The sequence below is a fragment of the Protopterus annectens genome, chromosome 16.part0 (genome assembly GCF_019279795.1).
Source record: "Protopterus annectens isolate FY-2018-M chromosome 16.part0, PAN1.0, whole genome shotgun sequence".
NCBI classification, from domain to species: domain Eukaryota; kingdom Metazoa; phylum Chordata; order Ceratodontiformes; family Protopteridae; genus Protopterus; species Protopterus annectens.
Window position 1 is genome coordinate 558,450,238 of NC_056750.1, and position 24,929 is coordinate 558,475,166.

Here is a 24,929-nt window from a genome sequence, read left to right on the forward strand (position 1 = left end):
GTTTAGGACCCTGGAGCATGTGTTTTCAGAGGGATTGGGATTTCTTTGTGTAGCATGTTCAACTGCTCTGTGTATGACATAGCAGTGTTTGTTAGGTAGATGTCAGCTGTGCCTGGGCAATTGCACCAGAGTGTAGGCACAGTTGTCTGAGATGGTCTGCGTATTGCATGTGTTTGAGGCTGGTAATCCCATCAGTGAGGTGTGTGCTTTGTCACTGAACTTGTATAGCATGCATTATGGGTAGGTGTGTTAGATGTGTACATGGCCTACACCTTAACTATGACATACACAGTATTACCAAGTATAACCTTAAACCATACTCATCAGCATCCGGCCACTGCCTTGCTGGTATCCCAGAGGTACCTACATTGAGAAGAGAGAATTGATGTCAGTGGCCACAGGTGTGGCATTGCTACAGGGTGGGTGCAATATTACAGTAAAACAACAGCTGAAGTCCACAGTACTACAGATTATGCACAACTGATTATCAGTACTACACAGCAACAGACTCCACATCTCATATATGCATAATCTACCTGTACAGATGCATACACAACAGTGGTCTACTGATATGCCCTGGAACCTTACCTGCATGCTGCTTGTCTGGTGTGTGAGTAGCACCCACTGCCATGGCTGTATGTCTGTAGCTCTTGTGGGTGGGTAGGTGCCACCAGGATCAGGAGCAGCTCCTCCACTTTGGTGAGGGGGGGGTGGATGTTAATGCCCCCCCCGTTGCAAGGTGGTGACCCTGCAGCAGCGGCACGGTGACATACGTCACTACAGTGATGGTGGACCTGCTCATATGTATGGCTGTGCATGCCCACCTCATTCACCCTGTAGACCACATCGTTCCACATGGGGGTGCACTCATGCTGGTCATGGCTTGTCCTGCAGAACTGGTAGTGCTGGATGAGGCTGGTGAATATTATGTCATCCTCAGCGGCACTGTATGCTGGATTCCTTGGGTGTGCCATTGTCCCTGAAAGACATAAAGATGGAAATATGTCTGAGCAACTCACATGGCACACTTATAATACAATACACATAGTCTCCCACCACCATATCAGCTCCAAATGAATGTTCACATAATGCAAGTGGTATGTCTGTGGTTTATCTACCATTGAGACATATATTGTATTGTACAACACTTTCTGATATGCGTTTATAGACATGCTCCCTGTGGGGACACTAGAGTTGCTGGGCTGTTAGAGTATTTCACCTGCATGCCATTGTCACTGCCACTATGTTTCCACATATGCATGTGGTATGCTTGCTATGTGATTGCTACACATCTGCCATTCTGTGTTATTGGGGATATCTATGCATGCTGTTGGACATGTTCTGGGATTGTGTGGACTATTACAACCCACATATGTTCCATGACAGTGACACAACAGTATGTGTAGGGGTTATTTGCCAGCAGGAACATCGCTCCCACCTAATGTGGACATTACCAGTCCACATCACATTAGCGACCCACCATGGAACCTCATTATCTACTGTTCCAGCACAACCTTCATGTGGAACCATCTCAGGGTATGGTGTCCCTCCACCGCCATGGAGCACACACACAGACATATGTCTGTCACCCACAGTTAGGTCCAGGGTCTGGTGCATAGGGAGCTCCACAGAGACATGGGGCATGTGCTGCATCACCTGGAAGCATGCAGTACACATACACAAGGTTAGACATGTATGTTCTTCCTGCTCAGCCCACAGCCCAGACACCTTTATGACCATGTAGATGCTGTTGTGACTGTCCATGGATGGGCACCATGTTCCCTTTGTTCCCATATGGGGGCTCACATTCCAAACAAAACTACCCATCCACAGTGTTTCCTCACCATGTGTCATATACCAGCCCTGTATGCTGTCTTGTTTGTCACCCAACCAATCCTATATACCAATATGTACCTACTACCCTTCACCAACATATATATCCCATCTTCTCAAATAATTGCGATGTGTTCCCAACATGGGTTACACACCACACTTCACACTCCATTTTGCAGCCATGTACTGGTGTGTAGATATGTTGTGTATTGATGTGTGATGTTCTCTCACACATGTCATGGCAGGGGACATGTATTGACATATATATATGTCTGGTGTGTGAGTAGCAATTACATGTCAGTATTGTGTATGTGTCTGTTTGTATGTATAATATGTACACACACACATATACATGTGTGTGTGTGTGTGTACATATGTGCATATATGTGTAGATATCATTAATTGTTTAGATACCTATATAGATGTATAACTGTCAGAGGTTCTGTGGACATACACAGCTGTGAATATATATCACACACATTTATCTGTATGTGGGATGCATACAAACATCTGGTCCACACTCTTGTAACTCTCTACTTCACAGCTGAACTGTTCTGCCTTGCTGCAACACAGACAGGTGTCACATGTGAACACAGACTAACATTTGGGGGGGTATATATGGTGACAGATTTTAGATAAGCATATTATACTGCTATGGCAGTTAGGTATGCTATGTTACACTTTAACATGACTGTCTTGCAGGTGATGTGCTCTCACACCCATGTGCTTATTATGGCAGTATTAATACCCCCACCAGCCGTTGGCCACAGTAATGTACAGAACACAGATATCATGGGCCATATCTTTGCCATTCACTGCTGATCTGCACAGCTGACGGATATGTCCCACTGCCCACAGGGACAGACACTATTGTCCAGAGCAGTTGTTGAGCAGAACATCATTACAGGAACAAGTACTGATGGCACATATAAATAATTTCACATTATATATCCTATTATTCTATGCCATATACTACATGCAAGTAAATACATATCTGTTTCACATACCTTTTATTTCTTTTCCGCTGTAAAAATCCCTGAGCTTTGTTACTTTTTATTTAATTTTTTTTTCTTTCTTTCTCTCTCTCTCTCTCTCTCCAGTAGAGTGATTGAGCTGGTTTGAATAGATTGCAGCATGCTTTTGTAGGTATTGCACATGATCAGGTGATAGCGTCTGCACCACACAGTGTCCACCAGTTGCTAATTGCATGCAGCCTGCTGTGTAGTACTTCAGACAACCACTGTCATGGCAACCCAGTGCTATAAATTGCTGACTTCTGTGACCATTGTCCCTTCACCTTTCCAATATGGAGGACATCCTTCCTGTGTGTGGACATCAATGTTACAGACAGCAGGTAGCAATACCTCTTACAGCAGAACCTGCAGACACAGGCCAAATTCACATTTGGGTAAGGTTCCAGACCTACAGACAGCATGAGTAGTGTTGTTGTGTGCATTGTATCTTGCTGGTCTTACAGGGTTTCTGTGTACATGGTACTTTTGCATGGAATGTTGTCTGTCTGCATAGCTCTCAACTGTGGGCCTATCCATATGATACCAAGAGGATTGGCTGTTAGGTTTTGTCTGTGCACCACACAGGCATTGTCCCAGATATATCAGTGGCATTCTGTCTGTTGAGTGCTACCAGTACATGGCTACATACATTTGTATTTTAATGTCGTATTCTTGCATAAGGGTATGCTGCAACAAATCCTGTAACACCAGCAGTTTCCAGGGTGTGTAACAGCAATAATGCAAATATGGCCCTATGTTCCTGCCTCTGTCCTCCACATATATGCCAGTCTTTGTCCTGCTGTGATACTGAAAGGGGTTGTTAGGTAATGGCCTGTCATTATTTACTGCTAGCATTACTGCTATCATCCTAGTCATGTCATGGACTCCCACACAACTGTTGGCCAATGTCCATATATATTGGGGCAACACATACATATACACATACATATGAACATATTTATGTATCTTTAATAATTGATGTTATATGATTATTTGTGAGTCATACATATATATATATCTGTCTACATTTACAGATATGTATCTGTCCATATGTCCATGCATGTTCGGCTCATATTTTGGCCTGTACATCATTCTCTTGGCAATTGACATGGATGATTGCAGCATTGAAGTCAGTAACTAGTGCAGACAATTTTGTGTTTCAGACTTCATCTCCTTCTACATATACTTTATATATGGAGTGCAGGGTCCTGGGTTTGAGCCTTGCAGAGGCAATTTATTTTGTTGCTGGGCAGAACATGGGTTGTTGGATACAGAGTGATTAAGGCACTTTAAAGCAGTTGTAAGCGGGTTTGTGCAGAGCTAAGCACTGCTAACTTCCAGTTACAGTTTCTTATACTGTGTTAGCTTCTAAATTGCTTAACCTGTGTAGACAGTGCTTAGCCCCACACCAACAGTCTGAAACCCTCTTACTGCTGCTTAAAAGTGCCTACTCCCGCTTACCCCCACGCTAATTCCCTTAAAAAAAAAAAGAAAAAAGGGTTGATAGGAAAGTGGTGAAAAAGGGGCACAAAGAGGGAAAGACAGTAGGCAAGATAGCTAGGGATATGCAGGAAGGGTGTAGGAAAGGTCCATAGCTGCCCATTTCCTCTACAGCAACAGCTGTGCATATGCAATGAATTTGAAGGTACATTTGAAAACTCCAACCCCTGAGAGAGGGGTGAGGACAACAATAATATGTTGTGATGCCAATTAGACCAGATTACATGTGTCCAGTGGACATGTGTGCAAAATGGACAGCTATGCTTTACCTATGAACCTACATTTTACCTATGAACCTATAACAGAAAATTTACCCCGGGGATTACTGCAGTGGCTCTGCTGGTCAGAGGCACAGGGAACTAATCTAAGGGGGTGACGAAAGCCAACACACTCTGGCTAGGCTTATAAATGCCTTTGGGCAGATAGCCTAGTACTTACCTATGAACCTATGTATGGGGCGTGATTTTTTTTGGGAACAGATTTCCCTTTTTCATTTTTATTTTATTTTATTTTTTTTTAAGGTGAAAGTGGGATGTTGGGGAAGGAGACTAGGTATGCTTGAGGAGGATAAGTTGGGTAGGATGACAGACAAGACAGCATACAGGGGCGGTATATGACACGTGGGGGGAAACACCTTGGATGGGGAGGGGTGTTTGGAAATCGCAAGCCCATAAGCCCCCAAATGGAAACAGTGGTACTGAGGTCCCCACCCATGGGCAGTCAGAACTGCACCTTCACAGCCTCAAAGGTGGCTGTGCTGGGTTCTGTGTAGGAGGGGCAGGCTCACCCTCTAATTGTGCCGCTCAGCCCTCACGCTGGTGTAGCCAGTCTTGAAACTCCATATTGAGCTCCCTACACACCACAGCCCGGACCTGACGAAGGGTGAAATGTTCCTCTCCGTGCCTGCTCCCAGGGGGGGGCGAGCCCCATCCCCTGCGGTGGTTTCATCCGAAGGTGGCGCAGGGCCAACAGAGGAGGAGGAGGGCCCAGGCTGGGCCCCAGATGTGCTGGTGCCTGGTGCCATGGCCAGCTGATGTGGGACAGGTGGGTCCGCTGGGACCGGCCTTCCCATACGAGCTATGTTGTAGCAGGTTTATGACAGATATGGGTTAGTAATAGTCAACAGCATTTGGGATTAGTTATAACAGCATGCATAGGTATTCCCATTAACCCAAAACACCAGATTTAAAACAGTTGCAGAGCAAGCAGAACACATGCATATATGGAACAACAGTGGCCATTACAACAGCATGCAGGTTTCATTGATGGCAACAGGCCACCAATATGGGTGTATTTTAACATGGCACATGCATAGAAACAAATGTGAATATTTATAAACCATTGGGACACATGTCCCAACATAAGTTTGGAGTGTACACATACCAACTGAGGTGTGTCATTGGGTTATTTTTGCACATATGGTAGGGGTGAGAGAGAGAGAGTTCAATTAACAACTAATATATCCTTGTTTTCACAACATTCTTAGTCACTGTAGTGATCTGTCCCATACATGTATTATTACACTAACCAATGGCCTTATATTGTACACTGGTATGTTTATAGGTTATTATATATGTGACCTATGTCTTACATACAGGCATTACAAGATACAGGTGTTAATGCAACATATGTGGAGAATTGCTCTCATACACTTTGGTTGAGGTGCAAGAAGGACAGGTTTGTTTTCATATACATTCTCTGAGTATGTACACGTCTGACTATCAGTTATATGTCATTAACGGCTGCCTACATTTCTTGGATCATCACACTGATTTTTCAGGGGAACAGGGTACCAGGCTGGTGATGTGGGCCCTTTTTCTGGACATGCCTGAAAGATTGGAACAGTTGTGGAGTATGAATATGCATACAACTTTCTATTTGAACATTCTAGCAAATTCTGTATAGTTTTTGGGTGTAATTATGCATACAGCTTTCTATCTGAACATTATAACAACATCTGTACATTTGTGGGGTATGATTATGCATACAACTTACTAGCACTCCCGGGATTCAAACCCCATAGTGTGTATGACAAAAAAATTACAGTTAACATCACAGTAGACTGTGCTATCAGAGAACTGATGTGAAGCTTTCTACTGTTTTCTGTGCAAGTCACCCTCACTTGTACAATATAACTGCCCTCCTGGCACTTCCAACATTGTTATACAGAACTTCATACACATTTTATCTGCATACCACAGTGTGGGTAGCACTGCTTAATACAACAGTACTATTTAGAGTATGCAACAGTTCAACAATATATGAAAGAAGAGTAAACATAAGCACTCCAGGGGTTATACCTTTATTCACAGAATATTACACATTTATTTCTACTGGTACAACACTTTCTAAGGCTCTTATATTTATTTGTTATGACAGTACATGCAGACTAATTACTAACCTGCCTCGCGACACAGCCTTTGCAACCTAGCATCATGGGCTTGCTGGTCCGCAGCCTGCTCATCTGCAGCTGTCAGAGAAATACAGTGATATTTAGCCATACCTATCCATAGTATACACAAGCTAGGCAATTATTAACTACTTAGTAGAATGAGTACTTACTCAGTACTGGGACATTAAGCATCTGTTGAGACTCCTGGATCAACTGTTCCAGTACATCCCCCCTCCACCACTTCAAGTCACCATGGTGGTGCCTGACCTGCTCACCAGTCTGGGGGATACCTGTGGCACTGGTGAGGTCATAGGTGAAACTGTCTCAGGCCTCCGTTTTATACTGCGAACCCTGGTACTGGCCCTGCAGTAGTCCCTACTCATTGTGTTTTGCCAGGAGCCATACCATGAATTTTGACTCCTGGATGCCCCAGCACTGTGCTCTAATTTGAGTGCCTTCACCCACACCAGCCATTTTGCCTGTAGTAGGGCGCTACAACCAGTTATGGGAAGTATTCCCGCCTGTGGGGTTTAAATGCAGCCAATTTCCCGCACTTTCCCGTGATTGGCCAGTTTTGAAAAGGCTAAGCTATGGGCACACCTGCTTACCTAAGGTTGGCACTCCTTAAAGAGGTATACCACTAGGCAGATTGAACTGGCTCCCCTACACATTGCTTACACTTACTAAGTGGAGCTGTGCTGCGGTTAGCATTGCTTAATAGTTAATTAGCACTATATTTGCCTTTTGGCAGTGATTTATTCTTCATTACAGGTTATATATGTCTGGTATCCATGATTCATCTGTGCATTTATTTATTTTACATTTGTTAACCGGGTTAGTCCAGCTGATCATTAGCTCGTTTTCAGTGGAGACCCGAGGAGAAAAGCTCCGGAATCGGTATTAACATTTTACATGAAGTCAGCAAGAAAATTGCATTGGCAGCTAAAACAATTAGAGAAATAACCTTTTACAATAAAAATTTAGTGTCCTACAAATACATACACTGCATGGAGACCTGGGGACTTCTACATTTTATTACAATAACACCTCAAATCTATGCTTACTGCAGTACTCCAGTTCACATATTTATGTTCTGTGGCAGGTTATACAACATCACACTGTACATAGATGCAGTTCACATGTTTGGTTTGATTTTCCTGTGGTGAGGATTAGTTTGCTGATACCTCATTTATATGTATTGCTATGTGGCTTAGTGGTTAACTACTGTGACTGTGGTGTACAGGGTCCTGAGTTCGAGCCTTGCAGAATATGTTTATTTTGTTGCTGGTCAGAACACTGGCCATTGGTTACAGAGTGATTACGGCACTTTAAAGCAGTTGTAAGTGGGTGTGCGCAGAGCTAAGCAATGCTAACCCCCGGTTACAGATGTTCTTCATCTCACATTGCTGCAGTCCTTACATATGGGTAGTCCGCTGTCCTCGGTCGGCCCGAATACCAAAGTATTAGGCTGACGTCGGTCATGGGCGCTCAGATCTGACATCAGAGCGTCAGGGTATAAAAGCGCATGACCGACGTCATATCCTCAGTCTTTTTTGCCGCATGGTCCGATGCAGAAGCAGCGTTGCAAGTGCCATTCGGCGTTCTGAAATTTTCGTATTCTGAGTTTCAGACCGAAACCAAGTTGGGCTAAGTACCCCGTTGGGAATATTTTGTTTTTCTTGCCTCAGTTAATTCTGGATGTCAGAAAATGTGAATAATTGTATTTCTTGTGGGAAACAGATACCGCATAGGGATTATCACTCCTTGCATTCCTTGTTTGGGACCGGACCACGACGTAGTCGGGTGTCGGTTTTGTGCTAGGTTTAATAAGCGCACTATACAAAGAAGGTTAGATTGTGCTAGATTAGTCTTTGGTAAGCGGTGTAATTATAATATGCCGTTGGATCCTCCGGCGCTTCCTGAAGAAGCGCAAAGACAAATCCTTGAAACCTAGACAGGTTGATTCGTCCGTTTCGGAAGCCGGTCCTGCAGAACCTACAGTGGAGCAGGTGGATCCGGCTGAAGTTTCTGTTGAGTCTCAGGGGTCTCACAGGAGTCAGGTCAAGCTGAAGGGGCCTCTCAGGTTACTGTTCTCCCTTCTATGCCTAAGGTGGTTAGGCCTTCTGCTACTATTTCTAAGGCTTCTTCTAAGGGCAGGTCTGTTTTGCCTTCCTCTGGTGTTCCTCCAGGTACTTCAGGGTCTGTGCCTAAAAAGCACATGCTTAAAATGGCAGAAGATTTGATTACTTTAATTAGAGGTTCTATGCCCCCTCCTGATAAGAGGCCTAGGGTGGAGCCAGAGTTGGAAAGTTTGGATCAGGCCTCAGATGACTCAGACTCTTCTGCTGAAGATATTCAAGATTTTCCCCCTTATTCGATTCTGATGCAGAGGATTCCACTCCTTCTGCTTCTCCTCCAGAGGATTTTTCATTTTCAGAAACTCTGCATTCCATGAGGGAGCATTTTAAGTGGGAAGGACAGGATTTCTCTGATTCACGGAAAAGGCTTAGGGAATTCTTGTTTTTACCACAGCATAGACCCTTGGCTATACCTCATGTTTTGGATGTTGTTCAAGATGTTTTCGAGGCTTCCCTTAATCCAGATTCTTTGCCTCCTCGCCAGTTAAACCGGACAGGTATTACAGGGTGCCTGAGGCTCATAAATATCTGTATAAGAGTCCTAGGGCGGACCCAGAAACTATTAGTCAGGGGCCTAAGGGTGTTAGAGCTTCTGTTGTAAAGAATCCGGTTCCTCTAGATAAGGAAGCTAGAGCTTTGGATAGATGGGGTAAGAAGGTGTATACCTCTTCTACTTTAGCAATGAGGGCTTTAAATTGCCAGTTTCATATGTTGAAATATCAGAATTTCCTCCTTTCTCAGCTAAAATCTAAAGTCGATGCTTTGGCAGAGGGCATAGAGTGTAAAGAATTGCAAGATTTAGTACATGTCTCTGAACAGGTGGGTAAGCATTCTTTGCAATGTGGTTTTGATGCTGTACAGGCCTCTTCTAGGGTGGCTGCCACTGGTTCAGTTCTTCAGGCACGCCTGGCTTAAGGATCAGAATTTCTCCAAGCATGTTAAGACTAGAATTCTGGATGCCCTGTTACAGTCTGAAGTTTTGTTTCGTCCGTGTGTGGAGGCGGTTTTGAAGAACATGGAAGACAAGGCTAAGTCCACGCAGACTGTTATTTTTTGCAGGTGCAACCTCCAAAGTTTAGTAGAAATTGGCCTACTAAGGGGTGGACCTACCCTTCTTCTGATTCTCAGTCTAGGGGTAGATCTAGACGTGGCAGGGGCAGAGCTTACAGTACATTCAGGCCTAGAACTTGGAGTTCACCTGCACAATCTGCAGGTGAGGGCAGGGGCCAGTCCTTTCGTAAACAGGCCCAATGACCTGCATTTTCAGCTGCCAGATTCTTCCCTGGCAGCTCCTTTGGGAGGAAAGTTAGCACTCTTCAAGCAAAACTGGCTTTTAGTCACCCAGGACAAATGGGTATTGGACATTATAAACTGAGGCTACAAGTTCTATTTCCATACATTGCCTCCTTTCAAAGGCATGCCAGGCGTTCCTCCTCGGCAAAGGATAGAGGCTCACAAGCAGATTTCTTTACTTCTTCAAATAGGAGCTATACAGCCAGTTCCTCTGTCAGAAGTGGGACTAGGATTTTATTCTCGCCTGTTTCTAGTACCAAAGAAAGGGAACACGTGGAGACCAATTTTGGATTTATCTATCCTCAACACTTATCTGGACATTCCAAAGTTCAAAATGCTGACGTTACAACAGCTTTTACCTCTGTTGGGAAAAGATCACTGGATGGTAACTCTGGATCTCAAAGAGGCTTATCTTCATGTTCCTATCAGGCCCAGTTGCAGGAGGTACCTGCGTTTTCGGGCTGGAAGTTTACATTATCAGTTCTCTGCATTGCCCTTTGGCTTATCTACTGCGCCCAGAGTGTTCACGAAGGTTCTGGCTCCAGTGATAGCCTTTTTCAGGTTAAGAGGAATACAGATTTATCCTTATTTGGACGATTGCCTGATTATTGCACAACACAAAGACGAACTTCTGCAGCACCTACAGTATGTGATGGTAGTGTTAAGATGCCTAGGGTAAGTCCAGTCTAGTACCCTCTCAGGACATGTGCTTTCTGGGTGTGAGACTGAATACAGCTTCCCAGATGGCCTTTTTGACCCGGACAAACAAAGAAGCCTTTCTCTTTATTTCCATCAAATGTCTCTACAGTCCAGGCTGACTGCAAGGACAGTCCTTCAAGCCTTGGGGTTCATGGCATCTTGTATTCTGGTGCTTCCCAATTCCAAACTGCATATGAGGAAGCTTCAATGGTATCTCAAAAATGTATGGACACAACACTGCCAAGATCTAGACACTGTCATTCAGATAATACCTTGCATTCAGAAAGAATTTTTGTGGTGGGCTCAGGAATGTCACCTAAACAAGTGACTCTCTGTGACCCGACCAGAGGCGAGTCAGATTCTAACGACAGATGCCTCGGACAAGGCTTGGGGAGCACACCTCAATGGAAAATGGGTGCAAGACACGGCCTGTCAGACTTCAACATTTGCATATCAACTTGAAGGAGATGTTAGCAGTCCAATTTGCATTGATGGCTTTCAAGGATTTACTTCACCCAGGACAGGTGTTGATTCAAACAGACAACACTGCTGTCATGTGGTACATCAACAAGCAAGGGGGAACCCATTCGTACCCTCTTTGCAGGCAAGTGATGATTTTGTGGGAGACTGCTCTCAGTTTACACCACAATCTTCAGGCAAGGTTTCTACCAGGAGCACAGAACTCCTTAGCGGATGTGTTGAGCAGACAAATTGTGGATCCTCACGAGTGGAAACTGGATCCTCATGTGTTTCAAAAGTTGACAGTGTTATGGGGACTCCAGACATAGATCTGTTCGCTTCTCCACTAAATTACCAGTTGCCAAAGTTTTGCACAAAAATGTTTCATCCCACAGCTTGGAAGGTGGATGCTCTATCATTCAGTTGGAGCAATCTTCATGTCTATGCCTTTCCACCTCTGCCTCTCATTCCCAAGGTACTCCTGAAGGCCAGAAAAGACAAGCCATCCATGATTCTGATAGCCGGATTGGCCTCGACAGCACTGGTACCCACTACTGAGGAGTTTGGTGCGGGAGCCTCCATGGCCTCTGCCTTTGATTCCATAGTTTGTCTCAGGAGGGCAATCACTTCCTCAATGTCAAAATTCAGTCTCTGCATCTCACAGCCTGGCATATTCTGTTTTAGACCCTGGAGGGTCTCAGCTTCCACAACAAGTTTTGAATGTTATTTTGGAGGCCAGAAGGCCTAGTACAAGGAAAGTTTGCTGATAAATGGAGGAGATTTTTCTTTGGAGCAGCGAAGGGCTTTGATGTTTCAAGCCTGATTTAAGTGTTTCTCTTCAATATCTTACTGAGTTATTGGACAAGGGTTTGTCTTTCTCCTCGATAAAGGTTCATGCTGCAGCCATTTCTGCTCACTATGACTGTGACCCTCCTTTATTTTCCCATCCTTTGTTTAAGCAATTTCTTAGAGGGGCAAAGAACATAAGGCCCCGTGAGCTCCTACTCCTGCTTGGGATCTCAATTTTGTGTTGGAAAAGCTTACTCTACAACCTTTTGAGCCTGCAGCTACGGCCGAGTTAAAGTATTTATCATGGAAGACTGCTTTTGTTGGCCATTACCTCTGCAAGAAGGGTTTCTGAATTACAGGCCCTTATGGCAGTGGAACCTTTCCTGATTTTCATAAGGATAGGGTATCTTTGTACTAATCCTTCCTTTATGCCTAAAGTGGTTTCTAGTGTGGCCTTGAACCAAACTATTCATTTCCTACTTTTATGCAAACCCCCAAAATAAAGGGAGAAGATTTTGCATACTTTGGATATTCACAGGCAGTTACGTTATTATTTGAGCAGAACTAAGGGGTTCAGGCAGTCTCAGCAGTTGTTTGTTTCTTTTGCTTTGGGTTCTCAGGGAAAACCTGTTTCAAAACAAACTATTTCTAAATGGATTGGGTTTTGTATTTCTTTCTGTTATTCCCATCATGGTAAGGAGATTCCAGCTGGAATCAGACCTCATTCCACTGGAGCTACTGCCACTTCTACTGCCTTTCTAAGGGGTAGCTACAAAGATATTTTGGAAGCAGCCACTTGGAGTTCAGTACATACTTTTCCAAGCATTACCACCTTCCTCTTTATTCTAAGTCTAGGGCTGGATTTGCCACTGCAATATTACAGGGCATTTTAGCAGCCCCTAATGCTTTATGATTTTGCCATCCTCCCTTTACCTCTGCTTTGGGATTCTACCCATATGTAAGGACTGCAGCAATGTGAGATGAAGAACATAGTACAGTTTTGTACCTACCATAAATGTAGATGTTCAAGATCCACATTGCTGGAGTCAATCTCCCTCCTTCCCCTCTGTAATTTGGCATGGTTATATGGTTGGGGTGATGGTTGTTGTTGGGCATGTTTTTGGGAGGTATCCTGTTTTTGGGCTGTGGCCTTTCTTTTTAGGGCCTTCTGACATCTGGGGCAAGAAAAGACTGAGGATATGACGTCGGTCATGCGCTTTTATACCCTGACGCTCTGATGTCAGATCTGAGCACCCATGACCGACGTCAGCCTAATACTTTGGTATTCGGGCCGACCGAGGACAGCGGACTACCCATATGTAAGGACTGCAGCAATGTGGATCTTCGAACATCTACATTTATGGTAGGTACAAAACTGTACTTTTCTTACACTCCGTTAGCTTCTACTTTGCTTAATCTGTGTAGGCAGTGCTTACCCCCATGTAAAGGCACTTAAACACAATTACTAGTGCTTATATATGATTACTACTGCTTACTTCTGCTTAAACTTGTTTACTAGTGCCTTATTCATTATGACACTGACACTTCACATGTGCATTTAATGCAGTACTCCAGTTCACATTTAAATGTTTTTAGTAGGTTATACAGCAAAAAACTGTAAAGAAATGTTCATATACAGATTTCACATGGAAAATGGTATGTGCTGCAGTGGGACTCAAACCAGGAATGCCTGCTCATTGGGCGGCTGCTCTGACCACTACACTATTGCTGTACTGCTTCATTTGCATATATCTTTCGTGTTATCCTCTTCAGCCTTTTAAGCTGCTTTAACAGTAGCTAAGCTATGGGCACACCTGCGCACTTACGATTAGCTGTACTCTGAGTTTAAAAAAAAATAAAAGGGTTTCTTTTTATTTTTATGTCCTGTTGCTGTTGTACACATGGGGGACTGTTGGTGGAGATATGCAGGCACCTATGAGCGGTCCCACTCATTTATTTACACTTTCTTCTTTGCATGGGAGTGTTTATTCTGAGAGCTCTGCTCTCAGACACGTCCCCTGCACTCGTACACGCTCCATGTAGGATTAGGAGTTCAGGCCGTTTCCGTGCAGGACTAGACTAGTCCTGCATGGAAGATTAGTGAATCCGGGGGATAATTTGTTATAGTGTTGTATTAAAATTATACATGTCTAGTCTCAGCACTCATTGACTCTTTGGATTGTGACATTGTACATTAACAAAGTCCCACAAAAAGGAAACGTCTGCTAAGGTCCTGTTGGCCAAAATTAAATATATGTTTCCTGCAAAACAGGTAGAGAAAAAAAATCACACGTTTTTATCACTCTGCATAACTTAAATTATTCATACTGGCTGGTGGTGATTGTTTAGCTTTCTATTTGTTTTTAGTTTATTTAAATAATATTTACATTTGGAACAAAGCAGACAAAATGTTTCAGTAATCTGTGTACCGCTGTTAAATATATACAACATTAGTGTTTCATCTGTGTTACAGCAGTATAGATGTACTTCCCTGACATCTTTTTCCTTAAGTTCGAATGGCACTGAAGTGCTCTTTTAAATCTTAATTTCCTGACTATTATCTCTTCCAGATCTCTTCCTGACTCTGTTTATACATGTTAATTTTCTAATTAACAAACATAATTTCTTTCATTATTTATTGAAGCTAATGTATTAGTTTATTGAAATGCATAATGATGCACTTTATTTGTATTTAAACATAACCCATTGGTATTGCATTAGTTTTATTGCTCATTTCCAGTATGTATATGAAGAACAGTTTCTTGCTGTTATGGAAATTAGATGTGAAATGCTCAGACCCTATTTATATTCAAACTGTAGTTCAGAAGTGTACTGAGGCAACAGTAATTACCAAAACCAGCATCAGCAATAAGAGTCTAGTCTCAGCAACATCAATATATTTTACAGAAATGCTCTTGTGATATTCTTTGCCTGAAGGCTTTCTTTTCTTGCCTTTACAAGAAGTTTCCACAGAAACTATTCGATATGAGTAATGCAAGAGATATTTCTATTTGTTCATCAAAGATCAGTGTATTTGTGCCATTATATATCTGGGCTGAAGTTATTGCATACTAAATAGGAAAAGCTTACATTATTATCTGTAGAGCACAATGATTATTTATATATAAATCAGGATTAAATAATACATCTCCCAGAAAATGATGCTTTCAGCTGTCTTTGAATAATGTATCTTAAGCATGCCATTAACAGTGTTAAAATAAAAAGAGAAATGAAGACAATAATTTCAGTATTCACAGCGCCCTTGGGGCATGATGGAAGAAAGCAGACCATAAGAACGGAAGAGGTTTAGGGCACTGTAAAACTGCTGCTGCAGGTCAAGTAAGCTATCTATTCGGAGTTCATATTTGAATGTACAGTTGTTGGGATGACACCATATTTATAGTAAAATCTTAAACAATGTGGTACTAACAGCAACACAAATTAGAATAGAGAGACAGGTCAACAAATGGAACAAAAGATTACAAAAGCCAAAAAAGTTAGTTTTGGAAGGAGTTCAGTATATGACGAATCTATTAAAAATGTAATGCATGCCTTATTTTTTTCCCCACTGTAACTAGAATTCATTGTAATATAATTAAGTACCTTAGAGTAAAGACAGGATTCATGTTTAATAGATGTGTAATGTTACGGAGAATGGTAAAAATATGTGTTTATGCAATTCTGGCCCCACAAACTAACTGGGAAAATAAGTCATAAGAAAATGGAGAAACCAAAATAATGCATCTCTAGACAAAGGAAATAAAAATGAACCATAACAAGCTTGTATAAGTGAATGTCTGAAACTTTAACTCATTCATGTCTACAGTGCCAAGTGAGTTGTTTTCTGTCTCTTACCTGTAGCACTAATTATGAGGGCTACCTTGCTTCAGTAACGACCACGGCACTAGAAAAGTAGAGTACACACAACACTACTGTTTCATTGTGTCATGATTTACACGTTAAAATGTGAGGAAATTATTTTAACTGAGCAAGTAAAATAAAACGCTACTTTTACTTGCTCAGTTTAAAATATTTTTCTGACATTTAAATTCATTGTGACTCTAACCTCCAAGCAATTGTTGTCCAAATTAAAAGCAGTCAGAAATCTTAACTAAATATGTACAATAAAAATGAGAACAAATAATACAACCCATTAGTTATTTGCATGGCAAAAAATAAATAATTTATTGGAAAAATATTGAATTCCATTGTATTTACTGTTATGGGCACTGTATATAGTTTATTTTATTGTTATTGTAAATAATTTGGTTTTATTTATGCAAAATCAAATAAAAATGTTTATCAGAAAAAAAAATCTTAACTGACTGCTGGCAAGCATGAATATGTTAATTATCTCAAACTTTGGATTAAACAAAAGAATAAACAGGTCCTCATGTAATCCAGCAGTATACAAATGTCATCTTGCAGCAGCATAAATGCACTTGAAGGCAAGTACTCTCTTTGTAAAAAAAAAAAAAAAAAAAAAAATACAGAAATAAAAAATCTCAAGTTTCATAAATTAGCTACACTACTGACAACTGTGAAACAGATTTTTTATAGCATGCAGTTATAAATAAGAAAGTATTATGAGATCTTGTTTAAGTGCATGGGCTATGAAGGAAGTTTAATATTGATGGTTATATCAGACAGATATATAACACTCAAAATGATGGTTTAATCTGTTGAACTTGCTTGGGATCTTCAGCCAGTAGACCGATTTGTAAACACCATAAAAGTAGTGATTGTATACCACAAGGACAGAATTGATACCGAACAAGAATCAATGGGTAATTATTAAAAATGTCTTCCTAGTGCAAAACTGAATGAGTTTTAAGCTGTGCAAAGATGGGCCGGGACATTACTGAAATCAAGAGAACAATAGAAATAATCTCTGATAACTACAATAAATAAAAGCCTAGATAAACAATACATTGAACAATGAGAAAGCTTGTATGCCTAGAAATCAAAGCATTTTTAAAGAACCTAGATGGATGAATCATTTCCTAGAAGGGTGTGTGATGAATGACACAAAGAAAAAAACTTGGTAATCCAGAGAATCACTGAAGATGTCTTACATTTCAGCTGTTTGGATTGACAGATCAGTTGCCATTATACCAACTCAGAAGCAGTCTTCATGTGAACCCCAGCACTAATAGTGACTGAACAAAAAAAAAACAATAATGGGCCATCAAGAACTGAAACCACAGAAGTCACTTCATCTTTAAGTATCGGAAGTTTCTTAGTTTAGAAGCGGATCTATTAAAACACTGCACATTAGAAAGATGACATCATAGCATGGCACATTGGAAGAGGTCTGCTAGTTGTGCTTTCCTCAACTTTTAGAACTTTTGAATACTATAGCCTTTCTGGACAGCCAGATTAATTCCAGGATGGCAGGTAATGTTTTATACAAAAATATAAATGAAATCAGTCTGTGTGGGGGCTAGACTAGATATTATCCTTCAATGGTAGATGGTCTATGCCTGATCACCCTAATAAGGACAGTACTATGAGGAAGTCCTGCTTTTTACCTTAAACTAATTGTTTAGTGCATCTGAACCTCATAGAAGTGATGGTAGGCTATGTTCATCTCTGTAACCCATTAGGTGATGTAAATGAAGGCTTGGGAAGCATACAGAAGAACATGAAAGATGACAGCTAGTATAGATAGACCTCTTGACTAATAAACTCAAATGCTAGGACTGAATTATGGCTTGTTCCTAACAGATACTGAAATGTTACTAATAGACCAAGGAACCAGTGAGCAGCAACAATTCAAATTGTTGATAAAACCCCACTTGAAGGATAATGGGCAATTTTGGGCATTGCCTGCCAAACTACACATTTAGGTATGTGGTTGAGAGATGACCTGATATCCTTTGAGGAATGAGATCAGCAGATCTGACTATGAAAGTGTCCAACTAAACAAGCTTAAAAGACCCAATAGATGAACATCAGACCAGAAGTGGATTAGCACTGACAGCAAAAAAAAAAAAAAAAGATGACTCAAAATTGTATTCCTTAACATGTGTAAGACATTAAACTATTTAATTTAATATTTGGTGCAATTAACATCTATATTGACTCTTTCTTTCCTTACACATGGAAGGTTTTATTTGTCTCATCCTGCTCTTAAAGGGAGTTTCTTGGCATTCATTTCTTAAAACAATATAAACAGGCTATGATTGGAGATTTGATGAGCGTCCTCTATGTTTGGAGCTTCCCCAGTTTCAGTTTGAGTCCTAGTAGTTCAAGTGAAAGACAAGGTTCAGATAAACTATTGTTAATAGTGTTAATCAAAAGAGAACAGTTTGAAGATGCCCAGATCACTACATCATCTGCATAAAGAAGCATGTTCTGGATGCCAGTTAGAGAGTTAATATATAGTTTAAAAAGCAAGATCCAAGTAAATAACCATGGAGGAGTCCAGATTTTATTAGGTGAAGTGAAGACTGCACCTGTCGAAACTGTTACATAGAAAACTCTGTTACAGATAGTCACAAAGCCATGTCAGGATATAGTGTCTTAGCCCACAGACTGATCGCTCTAAATCTTTAACCAGAATAAACATTCATGCAATTCTGCCATTACTCATAGAAAAAGCAAATATTTGTTTTTGTATGAGAAAAATATCTTTGAAAGACTGTGTTTAAATTATTCTGATTTGAACACGTTTCAGTGGATGCCACAGCTACTGTACGTAATAGTATACCACTACTACCATGTAATCCACAAATAGTGGAGAAACTCACACCGTCCTCCTCCAATTTCATTAAGGCTTCATCAGGTATGTCTCCCAACCTCCTCAGGTATGATTCTTCTGCACCTACCTTTTGAAGGATATAGGCTTCAGTTTAGCATGTTGCACTCATGCTTGCCTGAAAAGTTTTCCTATGAAACATGTAGAAGTCAAGCCAAGGTTTCAGTAGGTGCCCCCTCCACTGATTTAATTGTTTTTCCCCAAAGCTTTGAGGGATGCAGGCTTCACTATAATGTGTTGCACTCCTGTTTGCATCCATCTTTTCCCTGAGGGACAAAATGTATTCATCAAATCTAGGTAACTTTTTCTTAGTGGCCCTTTGATAGATATAATATTTGAGAATCGCTCCTTAGCATAAGTGCTAAGCATGTTGTGTACACACCTGAGGTAAAGAAGTCTTTAGTTTTTACTAGGCATCTAGTGTTCTCTCAAATACATGTATTGCAGTGCATTTCTTTGTTCTCAGGGGCCTTCCAATGACTCTTCAGCACTGTTACATGATACTAAGGATTTATTAAGCAAAGTATCACCTGACATGGTTTGCAGCTCTCTGTAGGTCTTCTTCTTTCAGTTGCTCCCGTTAGTGGTTGCCACAGAAGATCATCTGTTTCCATTTCTTCCTGTCTTCTGCATCTTGCTCTGTCACACCAACCACCTGCATGTCCTCTGTCACCAAATCCATAAACCTTATTTTAGGCCTTCCTCTTTTCCTCTTACCTGGCAGCTCCATCTTTGCATCCTTTTCCCAATATATCCAGCAGCCCTTCTCAGCACATGTCCAAAACCAATGCAATCTCACTTCTCTGTCTTTGTCTCCAAACTGAGCTGACCCTCTAATATACTGATTCCTAATTCTGTACATCCTTGTCACACCCAGTGCAAATCTTAACATCTTTAACTCTGTCACATCCAGCTCTGACTCCTGCCTTTTTGTCAATGCCACCATCTCCAACCCATATAACATAGCTGGTCTCACAACCGGTTTACGTTTATATCGGCAATCCCAATATGGGCAAAACGGCTTCCGCGAATACCGAAGTGCAAACTTCTCCAAACTCGAATTCCACATAACTGAATGGCAAAACCTCACCCCTTTTTGACCCACTGTAGCACGGGTGTGGAGGTGTGGCACAGCTGGAAATGTCGAAATTCGACTTCATTTCGACATTTAAAAATTTTCGTGCTTTCGGTTCACTTAAACGGTTCGATTAAGTGGCCGGTTGATCATGTGTGATCGATTTATAAAGGTAAACCCTCACAACCCTCTTAAAGACCTTCCCTTTCACTCTTACTGGTACCCGTCTGTCACAAATCACTCCTGACACTCTTCTCCACCCACACCACCCTGACTGTACTCTCTTCTTCACCTCTCTTCCACACTCACCATTATACTGAACTGTTGATCCCAAGTATTTAAACTCCTCACCCTTTGCCAACTTTACTCCCTGCACCCTCACCATTCCTCTATCCTCCCTCTCATTCACACACATATATTCTGCCTTAGTCCTGCTGACATTCATTCCTTTTCTCTATACAGCATATCTACACCTCTCCAGGGTCTCTTCAACCTGGTCCCTACTCTCACTACAGATCACAATGTCATCTGCAAACATCATAGTCCACAGGGCCTCCTGTCTGATCTTGTCTGTCAACCTGTCCATCACCATTGCAAATAAGAAAGGGCTCAGAGCTGATCCTTGATGTAATCCCACCTCCACCTTAAATGCATCTGTCACTCCCACTGCAGACATCACCACTGTCACACTACCCTCGGACATATCCTGTACTATTACATACTTCTCTGCTACTCCCGACTTCCTCATCCAATACCACAACTCCTCTATAGGCACCCTGTCATATGCTTTCTGTAAGTCACCATGCAACTCCTTCTGACCTTCTCTGTACTTCTCCATCAACACCCTCAGAGCAAATATCGGATCTGTAGTGCTCTTTCCTGACATGAAACCATACTGCTGATCACTAATCTTCACCTCCCTTCTTAACCTAGCTTCCACTACTCTTTCCCATAACTTCATGCTGTGACTGATCAGTTTTATCCCTCTGTAGTTACTACTGCTCTGCACATCACCCTTATTCTTAAAAATTGGTACCAAAACACATTCTCTCTACTCCTCGGGTATCCTCTCACTTTCCAAGATTTCATTAAACAATCTGGTTAAAAACTCCACTGCCATTTCTCTTAAGCACCTCCATGTTTCCACTGGTATGTCATCTGGATCAACAGCCTTTCCATTCTTCATCCTCTTCATAGCTGCCCTTACTTCCGCCTTGCTAATTCACTGCACTTCATGATTCACTATCCCCACATCATCCAACCTTCTCTCTCTCTCATTCTCTTCATTCATCAGCTCCTCAAAGTACACTTTCCATCCGCTCAACACACTCTCCTCACTTGTGAGTACATTTGCTTCATTATCCTTTATCACCCTTACCTGCTGCACATCTTTCTCAGCTCGGTCCTTTTGTCTAGCCAATTGGTACAGGTCCTTTTCTCCCTCTTTAGTGTCCAAACTTTAATACAACTCTTCATATGCCTTATCCTTATCCTTTGCCACCTTTCTCTCTGCCATGCTCCTCATGTCCTTATACTCCTGTCTACTTTATTCATCTCTCTGACAATCCCACTTCTTTTCCAACCTCTTTCTCTGTATACTCTCCTGCACTTCCTCATTCCACCACCAGGTCTCCTTGTCCTCCTTCCTCTGTCCAGATGTCACACCAAGCACCTTTCTAGCTGTCTCCCTTACCAGCTCTGCTGTAGTTACCCAGCTAGCTATTTGGTAACTCTTCACTGCCACCCAATGCCTGCCTTAACTCTTTCCTGAACAATCACCCTTTTTCAACTTCCACCATTTGATCCTGGGAGCTGCCCTCATATTCCTCCTCCTCTTCTTGATCACCAACGTCATCCTACAGACCACTATTCTATGCCACCTAATTAATCTTTCCCCTGTCACCACTTTACAGTCTCCAATCTCCTTCAGACTGACCTTTCTGCATAAGATATAATCCACCTGTGTGCATATTTCTGCACTCTTGTACATCACCCTATGCTCTTCTCTCTTCTTAAAATACATATTCACCACACAAATGTCCATCCATTTCACAAAATCCACTACCATCTGACCTTCTGCATTCCTTTCCTCAACACCATACCTACCCATCACTTCCTCCTCCTCTCTGTTCCCTTCAACAACATGCCCATTGAAATCCATTTCAATAACCAGTCTCTCACCCTTGTGTACACTCACCACCACTTCATCCCACTCATTCCAAAATTTTTCTTTCTGATCCATCATACACCCAACCTGCAGAGCATTTGCACTAGCAACATTCATCATTACACCATCAGTTTCCAGCTTCATAAACTTCACTCCATCCAACACTCTTTTCACCTCCAAAACACTCTTGGCATACTGTTCCTTCAGGATAATCTCAACTCATTTCTCCTCCCATCCACACCATGATAGAATAATTTGAATCCACCTCCGATACACCTGCACACACAATATATCAACCTTCCTTCTCTCCATCATATCAGCTAGCTCTCTTCCTATACCATTCGTACTGCCAACATTCAATGTTCCTACCCTCACTACCACAATCCTAACCTTCTTCCTGCCTTCGGGCATGCCTTCCCCTCTTCTCCTTCTCCTTCTCCTCCTTTGGCCAACAGTAGCCCAATTTCTGCCAATACCCTGTTGGCCAACAGTACTGGGGGTGGTCATTGTTAACCCAGGACTCAACTGATCCAGTATGTAAATCTGTATTGTTGTCCGCATATGTCATTTGGCAAAAGTTTTACAAAGGATGCCTTTCCTGATGCAACCCTTCCCATTTATCCTGGCTTGGGACTGGCACAAAGAAATGCACTAGCTTGTGCATCCCCAGTGGCTGGGTTTTTCAGCTCTCTGTAGGTGCTAGTGTTTATTGGGGTAGTATTGTTCTAATTCCATGCATGAGAATAAATTGGTCTGTGCCTCACAAATAGGGGTGGACAGTTTATTCTTGGAAATTGTGGTATGCTCCCATTTTGGACTATGAATATTGCTCATACTTTGAGTGGGTTTACTATCAAAATGTGAAAAATCAAAACAATTTCCATCTTTTGATTGAATTTGTTTTCCAAATCTGGTAATACAAAATTACTAAAATATTGGAAATGGTAACCACAGACTCCACATTTGAACATAGGCAGTTCCACTGTTGAAAGTCCATGTTACCGGTAATGTTTCTGCGGGAGGGAGCAAGCTGCCCTGCACCCAGCAGCCCCCCACATTCTCTGCATATTGTATATTTCAACTCTGAGCTCACACTACAATGAGGAAAAAGGTACATTTCCAGATCCCCACTGTAGTGCAGTCTGTTATCAGAACATCAAATGTACATTTGCTAATGTGCATTCGAACATTTTTCAGAATGGCATTGTGGAAACTGGAAAAGATGCATTCTACCATCCCAGTTTCATGTAAGTGCCATTCCACATTTTGAAGGTAAACCCTTTGAATGTACTTGGTGGTTTGAATGTATCATACACCTCATTCATGGTGCATCACTTACAACATCTTTAAAATATATAAAAGAAAGGTAACTAGCTCCCCCATTTCATTTGAGATTGCAAGAAGGATAGGATAATTTAACTTACTATTACCTCAATAAGCTAAATCCCTTATTTAACGGATTAACTATTGTAGGCTTTGTTACTTTATAGAACTTATTTACCTTGCTGCTCTATTAGTTACATTGCATGTTGTGTGATACATAATATTTTTTATTAATGACATGTTACTCAGGGAATTATGCAGACTTCTGAGTGTAAACATTGGCGTGTTCCTTCTATGGACCTGTGGTACTACATAGCTAATGCCATTGCTGCACTGTATTTAATAAAGAGTGATACACTACTGTGCTTGAGATGGTTTACAGCATTACTGAAGTCCAGTCATGCTTAGACAGCATGCAAATATTCCGAGATGAAGGAACTGTAGCATAATATTCCCTGATCTGCTGTTAATTTGGATGGTATATTAGATGCTATAAATGTTAATGGTGTTTATCTAAGGAGTTTTTATTTATTAGAGTCAAGCGATTTATTAATGAATGTGCTTTCTGTATTTGCGTTGTAAGTTTCAATAGTTTTTTCCCCCCATCCATTGCTTCAGTCCTTCTGCAGCTAACCTCTGAGGGACACATACTATATTAAATATGTTTTATTATCATTGTTTTCCTTTTAGACAATCATACATCAAGCCGGGGTACACAGATAGACATAACCTATCTTTTTGAGAGATTCTGCTTACAAAGTGCATTAAGCTTGTTGATGCGATACTCTGACCTCATGTGCCAAAATGGGGAAAAAAGGGTTGTGGTTGGATTGATGGATGTGAGTTAAAGCCCCTAAAATGTACAGGTCATTTACTGTTGCTTCCTCTGGGACCAGTCCTTTCAAATGTTCAGATTTTTGCAGATTGCCCAGATTTTTGCCTCATTTTTGGTCTGCCTTTCATAACATGATGGTTCTCTGGCGAAGCATTGAGGATTGAAATCACTAAATTATGGAATAACATTTGAGTTTCAGGATTCATATCCTTCAGAAAATGCATGCTAATGCAGACAGTGTTATTCTAGCAGAGTTCTAAGTTTATAAGGGCAATGCTTGAAATCTGAACCCATTGTTTGCTCTCCCTGTTATTGTTGGGTCTGTCCAGATTTCTTGTGCTAAGAAGATGATGGTTATGCCTTAAGCCTCACAGTGACTGACTAACTGCAAGCATGAGCTTTACATGAACATTCTGTGTTTTGTGCAGGGGAAGATCCTTAATTCCAGCATACTGACACCCTAGATCCCAGATGATCTTACATCACAAAACATCACGACACTACATTCAGTCTCATCTTCATATTGCTACATGTAAGTTAAAATACTGTATCTTACATTTGTAAACCAGTTAAATCAACCTCTCTATAAAAAGTATTATTGAGACCACACTGAGAAACCCAAACCTCCATTAAATAAAAAAAAATCAAAAATT